This window comes from Spermophilus citellus (assembly GCF_964194105.1).
Source record: "Spermophilus citellus genome assembly, chromosome: 14".
Lineage (NCBI taxonomy): Eukaryota > Metazoa > Chordata > Mammalia > Rodentia > Sciuridae > Spermophilus > Spermophilus citellus.
In genome coordinates, this window is record NC_138194.1 from 69,485,130 (window position 1) to 69,499,634 (window position 14,505).

At 42.2% G+C, this 14,505-nt stretch overlaps 1 protein-coding gene across 1 annotated transcript in view; it reads left to right on the forward strand.

Moving 5' to 3' along the window:
• LOC308633506 (uncharacterized protein) overlaps nucleotides 1-13,887 on the forward strand; it is a gene marked incomplete at its 5' end in the record, with an annotated part of 56,134 nt that extends 42,247 nt beyond the window's left edge. Inside the window, one exon of the mRNA XM_081266364.1 lies at nucleotides 13,651-13,887. The remainder of the gene's footprint in view (nucleotides 1-13,650) is intronic.
• Between the last annotated feature and the right edge of the window lie 618 nt (nucleotides 13,888-14,505).

A 14,505-nucleotide genomic window follows, 5' to 3' on the forward strand; every position in this document is an offset into this window, starting at 1 on the left:
CAGTTGTCTTCCCAGTGGCCTGTTCTGTTTCCCTCTTCTTCCAATGCCATCGAGTTTTAGCTGGGCAGGGAGCTATCCAGGGTAAGACTACATTTCCCAGACTCCCTTTCGTCTGGGCTTAGTCACGTGACCACCCTCAGGCCAGTGTGATTAAGAAGGGAAGCCATGGATGCAGTTTCCTGAATATTCTTAAAATGACTGCCCTCTTGGTGTCTCCCTTCCTTCTGACTGGGAGATGGTGAAGCAATCACCTTGAACACCCACGTGTCAGCCTCCTATTGAGGAGGGCAGTGCCACTGGACTTGGACTACCTGCCTATCTTGACCGGGAGGAGAAAAAAAATGAACAGCCATCGTGGCAAAGCTGTGAATTTGGACTGTCTTTGTCACAGCAGCTTAGCACCTGAGCCTGTGCTTCATCCCACTTATGAAAAAAACATTCAGGGAGAATCCTAGCTAGGACCCAACCTCGCCTTCCTTGGAAACTCCCTCTGATCTACCTCTTATGATTTGCCTCCCGTTACCCAGGCACTCCATTTGTCTGTGAATTTGTCCTGTTTTCTCTTTAAAGTTCAAAGAGGAATGGGGACCAAATCTTAATCATTATTTGATATGATTATCATATCAAATGATTATGCTCTGTACATAATTGGTTCTCAGTAGAGGGACTGAATGAGTTAGTAAGATTAGTCTTTGTTCTCTGTGTGCACAATGAATTACCAGAAAAAGGGACTAGTCATAGATGGCTAAACAACTGTATCAGAAGACTAATAGGTAAGAGATCATTGTCAAAGATGAGATGCCAAGATGGCAAACATCTGTTTTTTCTCTTGCATCAATAATGTCAATGAAACCTGGTCAATATACACATTTCCTTGTGAATAACACAATGAGAAGTCAATAAACTAGATAAGAGACTTAGGAATCCAAAAAGACCTATACAGATAAGAAAAATGGGTAAAAATTAAACTCTAATAATAATGTTCTAAATATTGGTTCAAAAATAGGCAAAAGGCAAGAATGAAAGAGAACTTGCTTAGCTAAAGATTATATTAAAAAGGTGTAGGGATTTGGTTGGGAAGCCCAGTATGAATCAAGAATGGGATATGCTAGCTGAAAAATTCCAGTGGGATTCTGGGCTGAATACATGGATTCAAGAATTATTTACTGGGGACCTCCTGGGTGCTGGGTGTATGAAGAGGGTGTGTCCCCTGCTTGCAAGCAGCTCACACAGATGTAGCATATGCTCCACCTATAGCACAAGGTGGAAAGCATTTGGTGCTCTTAGAGCAAAACGATGTGAAACTTGGCATGTGTGTTTTGAGAAGAGAGTAGTCAGTGTTAGCTGGAGAGTGGGCTTGTGGAGAAGAGCAGGCAGGAGGAGCCAGAAAAAAGCATTTGGTGCCAATCTGTAGTGGGTCTCTAGTGCCAGGCTAAGGAGACTGGAATTCATGTGAAAGGAGCAGGAACTGAAGGATTTTGCAGTGGGGGAGATGAGAATGGTCAGTGATTTAGGAAGGTTTCTCTGGAAGCAATCTGTGGAACAGAGTGGAATGAGAGACAGAGAATGAGAATTGTTAACTTGGAAGCATCTTTTTAGAGATCCATGGTTCTTGTGCTCCACTTTATTTCATAAGTGGATAAGCTGCAGCTGAAGGTTTGTAATGCCAGATTCGTAGGATCCCAATAGACCTCCAGGAGACAAATCCGATGCAATCACACAAGAGTCTTTATTGCAGGTTCAAGCCTGGACTCACAACCGTTCCAGATGCAGCGGTCCCAGGGAGTGAGTCCTGGTCCTTTGTTCAGTGAGATTTTATAGGTTTTGGGGGGATACTCTATATGTCACAACATCACACAGCAAATCATTCCATACCACAGGAAAATCAAACAACAACTTTTAACATTGATTAGCACATTCACTGGTGGGAACAGTTGGGTAAGGGTGATTGGTTAGTACAAGAGGGGGATTTGTTTGAATTGATTGGTTTAAGCCATGAGGGGAGTACGTGATGAACTACATGGTTTCAACCACCATAAACTAATGGGGGGGTCATCTAGCATCCCAGGTATTTTCCCTGTCTCATGCTGATTGATGGTTGCTAGGGGGTTGCTATGGGTCCTCACCTAGCCTAACTGAGTCAGGGACACCTGGTACCTCAGATCTCTCTTGTTATTTGTGCACAAACAACTCAGCAGGGTGGGAATGTACTTAGGAGTGCTCTGTGGGTTTTTCCAAGGGCAAGGGTCACGCCCCTTTCCTTGGTCAGGCTTTGCTCTGAGGTAGAGGCCGGTTTCTCAAAAATGGAGTCACATCAGTTTCTCAGGTTTAAATGATGTAATAAAGCCACAGAGATGATGCGGTCCAGCCAACCCAGGAGCTAGTATGGTGCTTCTAGGTCCAGTTAGACTTTCTGTGACTATTAGGAAAGCATCTCAAGACAGACTTGATTCAAGGAATCCCATTAAGTGGCCCTTCCCACAGTTAAGAAAAAAATTACCCAACAGTGGAATTCAGAGAGGGTTGGTTATGGATAAGTACAGGGTTCAGGAAGGAGGAGACCAACAATGACCAGAATTTTAGGGCCAGGAGACAAGAAGGACAGCAGTGGGATTAATACATATGGGAATCTAAGGACGAAGGAGAAGCTGGTGGAGCGCCATCTTGGGTGGATTTTGTTGAAAATGAAATGTGTCCAGAAGGAAGAAACTAGAAAGTAAATCACAGGAAGAAATGAATGAACTGCTGAGTCTAGAGCAATCTGAACTGATTGCAGAGTGAAGATCAGATTTGGGGGAGACAGATGGCTGGCTTCACATGGATGGAGGGACAAAATTGCCTCCCAGTTAACTTTAGCATGATACCAATGGAAAGCACTGCTGAGTGACAGTGGTGTGGAGCTGTGGAAAGAGCAAGTGTGGAGTGATTCAGGGCAGATCATCTCCTCTCTATGAAACAATGGAGTGAAAGGAGCACAGACAGGGTCACACGGTCCTGGGTTCTAGTCTCAGCCTACTATTTTGTTTTACCAGCTGTGTGACCTGGCTGGGCAAGTTGCTGAACTTCTCTGTGCTTTAGTTTCTACATATACAAAATAAAGAGGCTGGACTGAAAAGCCTTCAAAGATCTCATCTAGATATAAAATCCTTCTGTTCTAACCAAGTAGCTTATGCACATAAAATAAGGGGATGGACATTTTAGGGTTTTCTTATTTGGACTTGGCTCCTATATTGTATTGGTGATCAAGTAGGAACAGCCAGCTTGCTTCTGCCTCACTCCATGATGGCATATAATGGAACAGAGTTGACATGTTCACAAAAGCACTTTTCTCTGTGGGTAGGAGTGGGAAATAGTCCCACTTAGCTGATATCACTAATTTTTAAAGAAAACCATCTGAGCTCGGGAGAGCTGACGATGGATGTGGGAACTATGAGTCAGCCACTGAATTTCAACTGCTTTAATTTTACATTATAAATGACACCATTTTAAAGTTTCTGAGATTTTCTAAAACTTGTATTTTTTCTTCAAAAAAGCTCATCCAGATACACACACGGATAGATGTTTAAAAGATTCAACATTTACTCTCATTCCAAAGCATCTTTGTAACCATGACTATGTGCTTAGCTATTTTTAATATAAAAATTTCTAGCACTTTTTGTGAAAACTGGCTACTTCTGATGAAAAACAGTTTTTGTTACCCCATGGGATTCCCCCCGCCTTTTCAAATTGTTTTATGATGGATAATGTTGCTTAAAACCACCCAGCACTTCCATTAGAAATGAAATATTCAGAAGGCTTCTGGAACACAATAATTTGTAGATAGTTCCTTTAATCTTAACCATCTATCTTAACTTAAATATAATGGAGGAGAATTGTTTTCCTTACTGGGCCACATTCCAATGACTCCACAAATCTTCAGGTAAAGAACTAAAATATCAGAACTGGAAATGAAGAAAGTAGAATCTTTGCCTGCCACACTGACCTCAAAGAAAGCAAGACCCAGGGATAGAAAAGAATGGCAGAGCCTGACTTAGAGGATTGTAGAAAATAATTCTATCAAATCAAAGTTTAGGACAATCTTGGACTATGGAAAGAAGAAAGGAACATTTTAGCACATTGTTAAAAATAGATATTCTCTTTAACCATAGACAGCTCTTGGACATCTTACATTAGCAACACAAAGACAGATTTGGCCCAGTTTTAGTTCATTCTCTATTATTTACTCATTCTGAGCCTCAATTTTTTCATCACCAAAATGGGGGTGACGTTACCTGTTTCCTAACAGGGTACGCGTGTGGCTGATATGAGACAGATACATGTGAAATGCTTTGTGGATCATACTGCACAGGAAACCTGGGGTTGCACAGGAAACCTGGGGTTGCACTGTACTGGCTGTCGGGAAGCTCAGGGCCAAGGCAACCTGAAAGCATCAGGAACCAGAGTCTAATGCACACGCTTTCTGTATCAGGGCTGCAAGCAGGATTCAGTTGGAAATGGCATTATTAAGGGAAGGAATATGCTCTGCAGTAGCAACTGTGATGTGGTGCCCCGTTTCTTGGCATGGACCTCTCACTTGCACTAATTAAAGTTCTACACAGGTGAAAAAAGAACATTCGACTCAAGATCCGCCATGTGGACCCAAAGAATGAATTGTCTCTGGTGCTTTCCCCTCCCCCCACCCCCAACAGAAAGCAGCATTCTCTTTGTTTAAAAAAGAAAAATAAGGGAAGGGGAATGTATGTGGGTTTGTTCCAATGCTGGAGAAAATTGTTTGAAGCAGCTGAAGGAATAAAGGGGAGGAGCATTAAGGAAAGAATGTGCTAAATCGAAAGGTATAAGAAAAAACCGCCAGAATTGATTGAAAATGCTTTGGTGACAAGTGAGGCATGTAATGACAAGAAAGCACTATGTGTGCATATTGAAGAGGCACATGTGGAAAACAGGTTTCTCCTTTTAATTAGCTCTGCTGCGGGTGGGCAGGACCCATTCTCTCCATTCTCTGACTAGCTCTTCGGCCCAGAATCCCGTGTACAGTGCGTGTGATGTGCTAATGAGGCTGGGGCCAGCTTTGGTGGGGGCGGGGAACTCCGGCTCAAGGCCACTTCCAGGATCCAGGTGCCTTCCCTCCAGCCTGACCCATGGCCCTCTAAAGCAATACCAAAGGAATACAAGCCTCTTTTGATGGTGCTTAGCTGCTAGAAGCCCGATGTCATTCTTTGGATGAAATAATACTCTTCCCTCCCTGGACCACCCACTGCTCCTTCTGAGATTTTATATTTTCCAGGAATATGCTGGAAAAACTACTCATTGTTCATAAATGTCTGTCCTCTTCTGTCTCCATAGAATCTGTTTTTATTAGTTGCCCAAAATAAAGGCATTTCCCAGACTTCTTTGTAGCTGGTGTGTGTGTGTGTGTGTGTGTGTGTGTGTGTGTGTAAGGGGTAAGTACTGGGTGCAGCCTCTGGGGAGGGGCATTGCCTTTCTCCTCTCTTCTAGCTGGACTGAGGATGTAGAGGCTGTGGGCCATCTGGACTCTGCAAAAGGGCCATCGATGAGAGTTGATAAAGCAATAAGACAAGAGCATTGGTCCCTGACACCATACAACCCTTGTACCAGGCCTGGGCTACAGACCCTCAAACTATTAAGCAAGAGAAACAAACGTCCATATTCATTAAGTCATTCATACTTTAGGTGTCTGTTGCACACAGATGAACCCGTGGACCTACAAATGCACCTTCTTATCTAAATTGTACCTTCTTACACTGATGATTTATATTCAAAGAATAAATTTAACTTTGTCTACATCTGCAGCAAAGACAGTTTAAAGGACTCAGCAGCATTTTAAAAAATCTGGTTCTCTCCAAAAATATTCCAGAAAATTCATGTGATTGGAAAACTGTACTAAAAGGATAAAAATGAGGCTCTTTGAAAAGCAAACACCTCCAAAACTTAGTCTTCAGCTATGTATGCAGAATGCACATAGTGCATGTCTTATTCATTTGGAGGTGATGGACTTGGCCAGCAAAGCTTGCCGATGCAGAGAATGTGGATGCGCATGGTGTGACAGTGGGTTGGGCTTGGGAGGCTACAGGGTAATAAAAAGTCAGTTTAGCTTTCTTGCTAAAATGGTTCTCTGTTGTCTGGATCAGAACTGAGCATCAGTGAGTCACCAAAGTGAAAGCTGGAAAACAAGCTGAGGGTGGACTGAGAGACCAATAGCCAAAGCCAAGGCTGTTGTGAATTTTTTCATGTACTATGGGGAGAGGGAGAGATTTTGGAGAGGAACAGTGTAGCAGGATCTGTGTTGGGCAGTTCCAAGCCTATACATAGATCAGCAGATCTGGGCTAGAATATAACCTCACTTTGGACAAGATCCTTCATATTAAAATTTGCTTCCATAAATAAAAGGTTCACAACTACAGCTTTCAAAGAGTCTCAGAACTAGACAGAAGTCTAGAGACTCCCCCTTCTTCTAGGTTAAACATTATTCCATTATCAGTGGGGTTTGGATATGGTTATTCAAATAGCTATAAATTCACCTAAACTGGGCAATAACTTGGCCTACATTTCCCCATCATATAATTTGAAGGTATTTTGAGTGATTTGGTACCTCTATGGCCAGCATTCCCTGATGGACCCAGACAGGGATGGGCTACTCTTTTTTGCTGATTCCTTTGTCAAGTCTTGTGAATTATCTTTTTAATTATTTTGTAATTTTTCCAGGAAACAGACTCAAAATTATTGGCTTGTTTTTGTCCATGAATTGCCTTTTGGATATGTCCTTGATTTCTGTCTTATGGCCATTGTCATTTACCATAAGCTTTAAGAATTTACTTATTCAGTTATATCTGCAAATATATGCTTTCAGTGTGCTCAAAGGAAGATTTTAGGGCCTAGAGACATAAATATATTTTGTACACCTACTCTATAGAATGTTTTCTTTTAACCATGTTTGTTTCATCCTTTTTAATTTTATAAGATAGCCTTTGATAGAGAAGAAAAGAAAAAAAGAGTCTTACATGGTATGAAAAGAAAATAGGTATCATATAGAATAAACAGAGCCTTTATAAAAGGTTCCAAAATTTCTTGACCCTAGTCACAAATCAAAGCCACCTGTAAATTTTAAAGCAACCAATCAACCATGCCTGGTCCCCACTCTAGAAATCCTGATTTCATTGGTCTGGGGTAGGCACAGGCATCTGTATTTTTAGACGTTTCTAGGTGAGTCTAACATGCAGAGCTATGAATCACTGCAAACCTAACCACTAGAAAAGTAGAGCATTTCTTTCTTCTTCTTCTTTTTTTTTTTTTAAAGGCTTGCTTCCATAGGAAATTTGTTTATTGTCCCGTAAGTCAGGCTGCAGTCAAGCCTTGATAAAATGTATTTTTGGGCTGTAGCCCATTTACCCATGGGGCCTGAGCAACCAGAGGCTCTGGCTGACCTAGGTAGGTGGTGCTGAAATGCTATTTTTGCATAGTCACCTGAGGAAAGTATTTAAAATGCAGATTCCTGGAGCCAACTCCTTAACCCTCCTTGAATTCCAAATTTTTGGGGAACATAAGGCAGAGGAGGGAGATGGGAACCTGCAGTCCTAACATGCAGGCCTGGTGATTCTGAGCTGCTGCCCCACTCCCAGACCACAGACTGAGACTACAGCATGTTGCCTTAAGGAACCCTGGACACAATACCTTGATCAAGGCTTGGTGTGTTCAAAGTAGAGCTTTTCAGTCTTATGTGTTAATGGGCAAGATCCTCACTGACCAGGCTGGCTAAGAGCTCAGCTCTACCTCTTGACTATCAGATCTAAAAGGAAACCCTTGATGAGCATGGTGGTACACACCTGTAATCCCATCAGCTTGGAGGCTGAGGCAAGAGGATCACAGGTTCAAAGCTAGCCTCAGCAACTTAGCAAGGCTGCAAACAACATAGAGACCCTGTCTCAGAATTAGAAAAGGGCTGGGGATGAGGCTCAGTGGATAAGCTCCCTGGGTTCAATCCCTGATATCAAATAAACAAACAAATAGAAAATCTTAGACCAGAGAATCAGATGCCGACAAAGCTGTTTTCTAGAAGGTTTTGCCATTTCTGGTTTTTTTTTTTTGTTTTGTTTTGTTTTTTAACCAATCTTTCTCCAACACAATGGAGTTCTGGTCTGATCTTCCTGGCTTGTGTTTTGCAATGCTCTGCTGACACGTCACTTCCATTAGAGCTGGGTATGGTAGCCCAGGGCCTCTTCGGGTATACCTGGGCAATCTTCTCCTGTCAATCATGTGATGGTGTGATAGAACTTTTTAGGGCTCTATTCCTCTTGTACCACAATCTCTTTTGTCTTCTGGTCACAGAATACCAAAAGTTGTCTACACTTTTTACAATCTATATCTCATTAACTAGGTCTCCTAGACCACAGAGTCTCCGTACCACCACATGGGCAAAGTTTTTGTTCTTTTTTGTTTAAATTTTCACACCACTTTTCTTCTGATAGTCTCAACACTTTTTCTACTTATAATTGAGAAATCTACAATGACACAATTTTCCTTCTTGGTAAAAATTAGATCCAGATTGTTGAGCTTCACATTTTCATTTGTCTTCTCAGCTATGACAATTCAGAAATTTACTGAATGCACTCATTGGGCAGATCAAACATTCTAGCAAAAGCTGGCAGGACCTAGGTTTGTACTACATTTGTCCTACTTGGTTTGGAAGTGGAATTAGGAGACCATGGGCTACAGCTGCTGGTAAATTTAAAAATGCCCCCATGGCAAAATCACTTGACTCTTTTGCCTTTCATTTCCACCCAAAATATTCTCCATCATGTTTCTTCACACAGATTTCTGGCTGTGTACTTGATAGCATTTGACACATACTGCTTCTCTGCTGCCCCTTTTGACAGGTCTTCTGAATTCTAGTCAGAAGCCTGTGTGTAAAGGAAATGTTATTTCTTCTAGATGCTAACATCTCAAGTTCCCTTGGTTTCATGTTCACTCTCCTAACTTGAAATTGGTCAGTTCATTCCTCACCTTTTCCTCCTGCTGTTCTTCCATGCAAATTCAGGGATTCTCCAATTGCTCTGTGTCCATATGACATGTTTTCTTATAAATAACCAATGTTGATGTTTTCACAGGAGCCATTTTTCCAATCTCTCAAATATGAGTCTTCTAGGTGAGGTTACTGAATCTCTACAAGCACATTCTTTCCAGACTTCATAGGGCAAACTTGGGCCCTTGTTAGGAGTCCATCATTCTTTCATACCATTCGTCTCCCAGGTCATCTGTTTGCAATCAAGAGTTTGGGAAACCCTTACAAAATGAATGCCAATCAATGCTTTTTGGGCCTTTTTGTGCTGCTGGTACACAGTGATGCTTTCTGTCCCACCTCCTGAATTGGGAATAAGTGGTGCTGCTGTACCTTAGAATCAGACCGTTACTTATTTCAGGGTTAGTCTTAATGTGCCTAAGGCCCAAAGGCTGTCCTTGTCCTTCCTGTGGCTGCTATCCTTGGCGGTGGGAGAAGCCTCTTCCTCCTATGGCTCTGTTACTGAGCCCTGGGGCCAGCCTGGTTTCTGTTGTCATTCAGTTTTCTTACAGGAGTTGCAGACTCATTACCAGAGAGCTATGTCAAAGACATAGGAGTGACTCCACCCAGGACCAACCTCCCACAATTCCCACCTGCCTGCAGGAAGCCTGTCTCTCAGTCACCAACCTTGCTGACCAGGGAGGTCCCTGCTCACCTGGGTGCTGTCCACCCTGACCACAGGGAAGCTTGTGCCTTCCCTTCTTGTTCTCCTAGCCAGTGGGATGAAAACTATTAGTCCCATTGTTCTTTTTACAACTTTTATTCTAAAACAAATGAATAAAAATATTCTACTCCTTTAAATCCACATCCTCTTCCTGTGATGAAACCACCTCTCAGTTCTCTTTCACAAAAGAACTCTTGAAAAGAGCCTACACATGCTGTTTCTGCTTTCCCACATCCCATGTCTTCAACCCACTAATTTGGCTTCCATCCTTCACATCTATTAAAAATGACCACCATGTCCTTAGGTTGCTGAGACTTCTCTCTCCTCCTTACTCCTCTCCAAGATGGCTGCCCTTCCCTGAGCTTCTGGGCCCTGTCTCTCCCTAGTTTTCTGTAAGAACCTATTCCTCTACTGCATCTCTGAATGTTGGAGTTCCTCAGGGTTTGATCCTCTCTTTGGTTTGATCTTCTCTTTTTCATCTACGATCCTGAGTAACTTCTGCTAATTCTATGGCTTTAAAAACATTCTACATGTGGAAAACTCTGGAATTTGTACCTCCAGGCAATATCTTTCCCAGAATCAAGTGTCTCTGACAAACATCCTGCAAGTACAGCATATTTGGCACTGCCACTTGGCTAAGGGGCATCCCTAATTCATGTCCAAAACTGTGCTCTTCTCATTTCCTCACACACTGCTCCCAATCTGTTCCTTCCTCATCTTCCCCATCATGTCAGCACAGGGCATCAACATCCACCCAGCTGATTAAGCCAGAAACCTGAATAGCTTGGTTCTTCCTCTTCCCTCCTTCTATACAGTAGAGCTGATGGCTCCACCTCTAGGTATTTCCAGCCAGATCCATGACTTTGCTTGGATTACTGTCATTATAGATTATTCCTGATCTGTCTCCTACAATTACACTCACTCCTTTTCAAATGATCCTGTACACAGCAGGTAGAGTGCTCTTTGCCAAACATACATCAGATCAGCCATCTCCCTCCTCCCCGCCTGAGCATTTCCAGTTTCTCCCATTGTGCTGAAACAAAGTCCAAAAGCCTGGCCATGGCTGACAAAGCCTTGCACCATCTGGTTCTCTGTTAATCTCTAGATTTCACCCTATCCCTTTTGTCCCCTGGAGTGTACCCTTTGCTCCAGCACATGGGTGCTCTTCCCACTGCTACAATGGATGAAGTGCTTTCCCACCTCTGGGCCTCAGTATTGCTGTTCCTACAGCCTGCAAGCCCAGGTACTCTGATGCCTAGAGGAGCATTTGATGAGCACCCTGTCTACTCTCACAGTACCCTCCAGTCTGCCTCCATAGAGAAGGAATGACATGAAGGGTTCTTTTTAAATCATGCTTAGGGTTGAAGCCAGGTGCCACTCACCTAGATCAATACAGAAAGGTGAGCTAGAAGGTATGCAAATTAGGGTCCCTGTGCCCTCCCAGGGTGCTTCCAGTCAGTGACCTAGCATAGCAGGTCCAGTGCTGGCCTGTCCCTGACCTCCCTGGAAATTTTTCTCCTGGGCAACTTCTGCTTGTGTGGGATCCCTGATCTGTCAGCAGCTCTCTCAGAACTGTGCCACAATCTTAGGCCTTTACTACCCAACGCTTCCTTGTCACCCTTGTCTCTTCACAGGTGACAGAACTGCATGGTGGTATGGAGGTTGCCCTAGCCTACTCTTGCTTTGTCCCTCTCCCTTTTTATAGGCATCTCACCTGTTACGCTTCTAATCCAGTTGTGTGTGGCATCAGTTCCTCAGGGTCCTCTTTGGAACCTTGAAATATTCATACTATAACTCTCATCAGATACAATGGATAAAACCATCTCTTTAGTTCCCATACCTCTTCCAGACTTGGTCGTTAAGTGGAAGAGATTAAAAACAAACAAAAAACCCACCTGTGTCCAGAGCCTTTGGTTTGCCACCTATGACCCAGACTTCATTAAACATTTGTCCTCACAGTAGTTAACAGAATGGGCAGCCACTGGCAAACACAGATTTTAGCATATTTCAGGGTTTCACAAAAATACAACCTTAAATTCATACTTGGGGTCCTTTAGTAACCAGCCAGCAACTGCTACTATTCCTCTTGGTACTAGTGAGATAATCTTTGAAGCTTCTGGTAGCTAAAAGTCTTCATTAATTTTGTGGACAACACCTGTTCTGTGCAGAGGGAGGTCTGCATTCTGATTTTAATTGTGCAGTGTAGCATTTCCTTCTCCCATCGAAATCAATATGTATTTATTCCTACTCCACGAATACCAAAATCATCTATTTTGTCCACTGTTATACCCCACAGAAGGTATCAAATACTTTTGTGTTGAGCAAATTGTGCTATACACAGGTGCTGTCAAATGATTTCATTTAAGCTTCAAAACAACCATGGGAGGTAGGTATTTTCATTATCCTGGAATTCAGAACAAGTGACGTTTCCAAGGTCACTTCGTGCTCTCCAATAATTCAGCCATCAAATATTAAAGAAGCATATCTACTAGGGTCAAGACAAATAGGTTGCCTCATTTAAAATGAAACAAGCATGCCCTTAAACCACCAGAACTTTTTTACAGAATGTTGTTATACCTTCAAGAGCCTAGTAAAAGCTCAATAAAACAAATCTGATAGTAGTAGTAAGCCACAGGCAGAATTCCATTGTTTTAAAAGAAAAAAGAACAAGGACCTTGGTGTTAAGACAGTACTGCAGAAAGGAGAACAACATTGACAATGTTCTGTTAAAGACATAAGGAACTTACTAAAGACGTAAGGAACACATTTTAATTAGACAAAAGGACAAAATAAATGGGGCTGTGTCTTCTCAGAATGCAATAAAAGAAAATTTGTGTGTACAAGAAAGAGCGATGGGGGATCATAGTGTTAGGAGAGTTAGGCAAGCAGGGGATGCTTTTCCCAGGTTTGGTGCTCTCAACAGTTTTACATTTGGCCATTTAATTCATCTATCACATTCCTAAATTTGGTATTAAGTAAAAGAAAAAATAGCCAATGTGGATTTTAGATGATCTATTACTGTGCCATTTGGCCACTTTAGCTGCAGATAAGGATGAACGCTCAAATTAAGAAATTTAACAACTAGCAGGGCTCTACCTAATCAGACTAGACCTTGGGCTACCCTGCTTGGCAGAGTCCAGCAAGACCCTACTCTGTGGGGTTGCCTCTTTAGTTGTTGGGTGGGGAATGGGTGGCTGAAGGGTGTGCATGCTGGTGATATTCCTGGCAGGCTACAAGTATTTCGACATGGTCACTAGCAGAGGCCATGTAGGCTGTTACAACTTTAAATCAGCTCTAGATACAGGTCAGCTGGGTACTAATTTCAACCCTTTATGTGAAAATGTTTGACACTCAGCTTTTTCTTTATTTTAATTAAGATGAAACTAAATAACCATCTTAGCATAAGAGACTAACCTCTATATTTTGACATAAAGTTCACTTCACTATCCTGGAGCATTAAAGTAATTTTATTTGAAACTCATTTTTTTTTCCTTTTAATCTCTCTTTGCCATGGACTCTGAGGGTCATCGAAACAATCACAAAAAACATTTATTTTTAGGCCTACGGACTTTCAAGAACTAAACAAGAAAAGCGCTAGCAAACCTCATTACATAATCATGCCATCAAATATGCCTTACGTAAATGAAGTGTTGAGCTGTGACATCAAGCTGCAGGCCTCCCTCACACAGGGAGCTTCTGCAGTACCAGTGGGCTGTGGCATCTCCTTCAAGTGGCATGCTCTATTATTAGAGCCTTTCATAACACAGCTCAATTAAATTCTGGTTTTATAGAGTTGGTGAGCTCTGTAGTTGGAGCTGCTGAGGTGTTCTAAATCACAGAGGCCCAGCTTGGTTCAAGAGCAGTGTTTGTCACTAGGATGACCACTGATCACAGGGTTGTTTTTTCCCTTTAGACAATACAGGCACTGGGTACCCAAGGTGCATACCTGTAATCCGAGCAACTTGGAAGGCTGAGACAGGAGGATCGAGAGTTCAAAGCCAGCCTCAGCAACTGCAAGGTGCTAAGCAACTCAGTGAGACACTGTCTCCAAATAAAGTATAAAATATGGTTGGGGGGCTGGGGATGTGGCTCAAGTGGTAGCACGCTCGCCTGGCATGCGTGTGGCCCGGGTTTGATCCTCAGCACCACATACAAAGATGTTGTGCCCGCCGAAAACTAAAAAATAAAGATTAAAAAATTCTCTCTCTTTAAAAATAAAAAATAAAAAAAATAAATAAAATAAAATATGGTTGGGGATGCCATATGGCTCAGTGGTTGAGTGCCCCAGAGTTCAATCCCTGATACCAAAAAAAAAAAAAAAAAGAATACAGGCAATAACTGGAAAAAAGGGGGAAGGAAAATAAGGGAAGCATTATTTTAAATCTGAAAAACAAATCCCAAATTAATCAACATATTAGCCAACAAACCAATCAAAACTAAAACAAAAGGAGATCCAGTTTTATGGTACGGATATAGAAAAGTAAGGAACTTAAACTAAAATATCTTGAACACTTTTATCTACCCAGACTAGATACCCAGTAATATATTTCTACCACCATTGTATCCAGGGAGGGCTGCCCTTGAGATGGCTAACAAGGACCTGCTTCATCTTCTGTCATGCAGCTACAGAGCTAAATTCTCATGATTCAATAAAGCAAGCAACTGTCCTCACTTTAGAGCTGAGGACAGTAAGGTTCAGGGACTTGAAGTTGCTATTACTCAAGGTCAGATTCTAAGTGGCAGTGATTATTTGAACTTAGGTTTACCT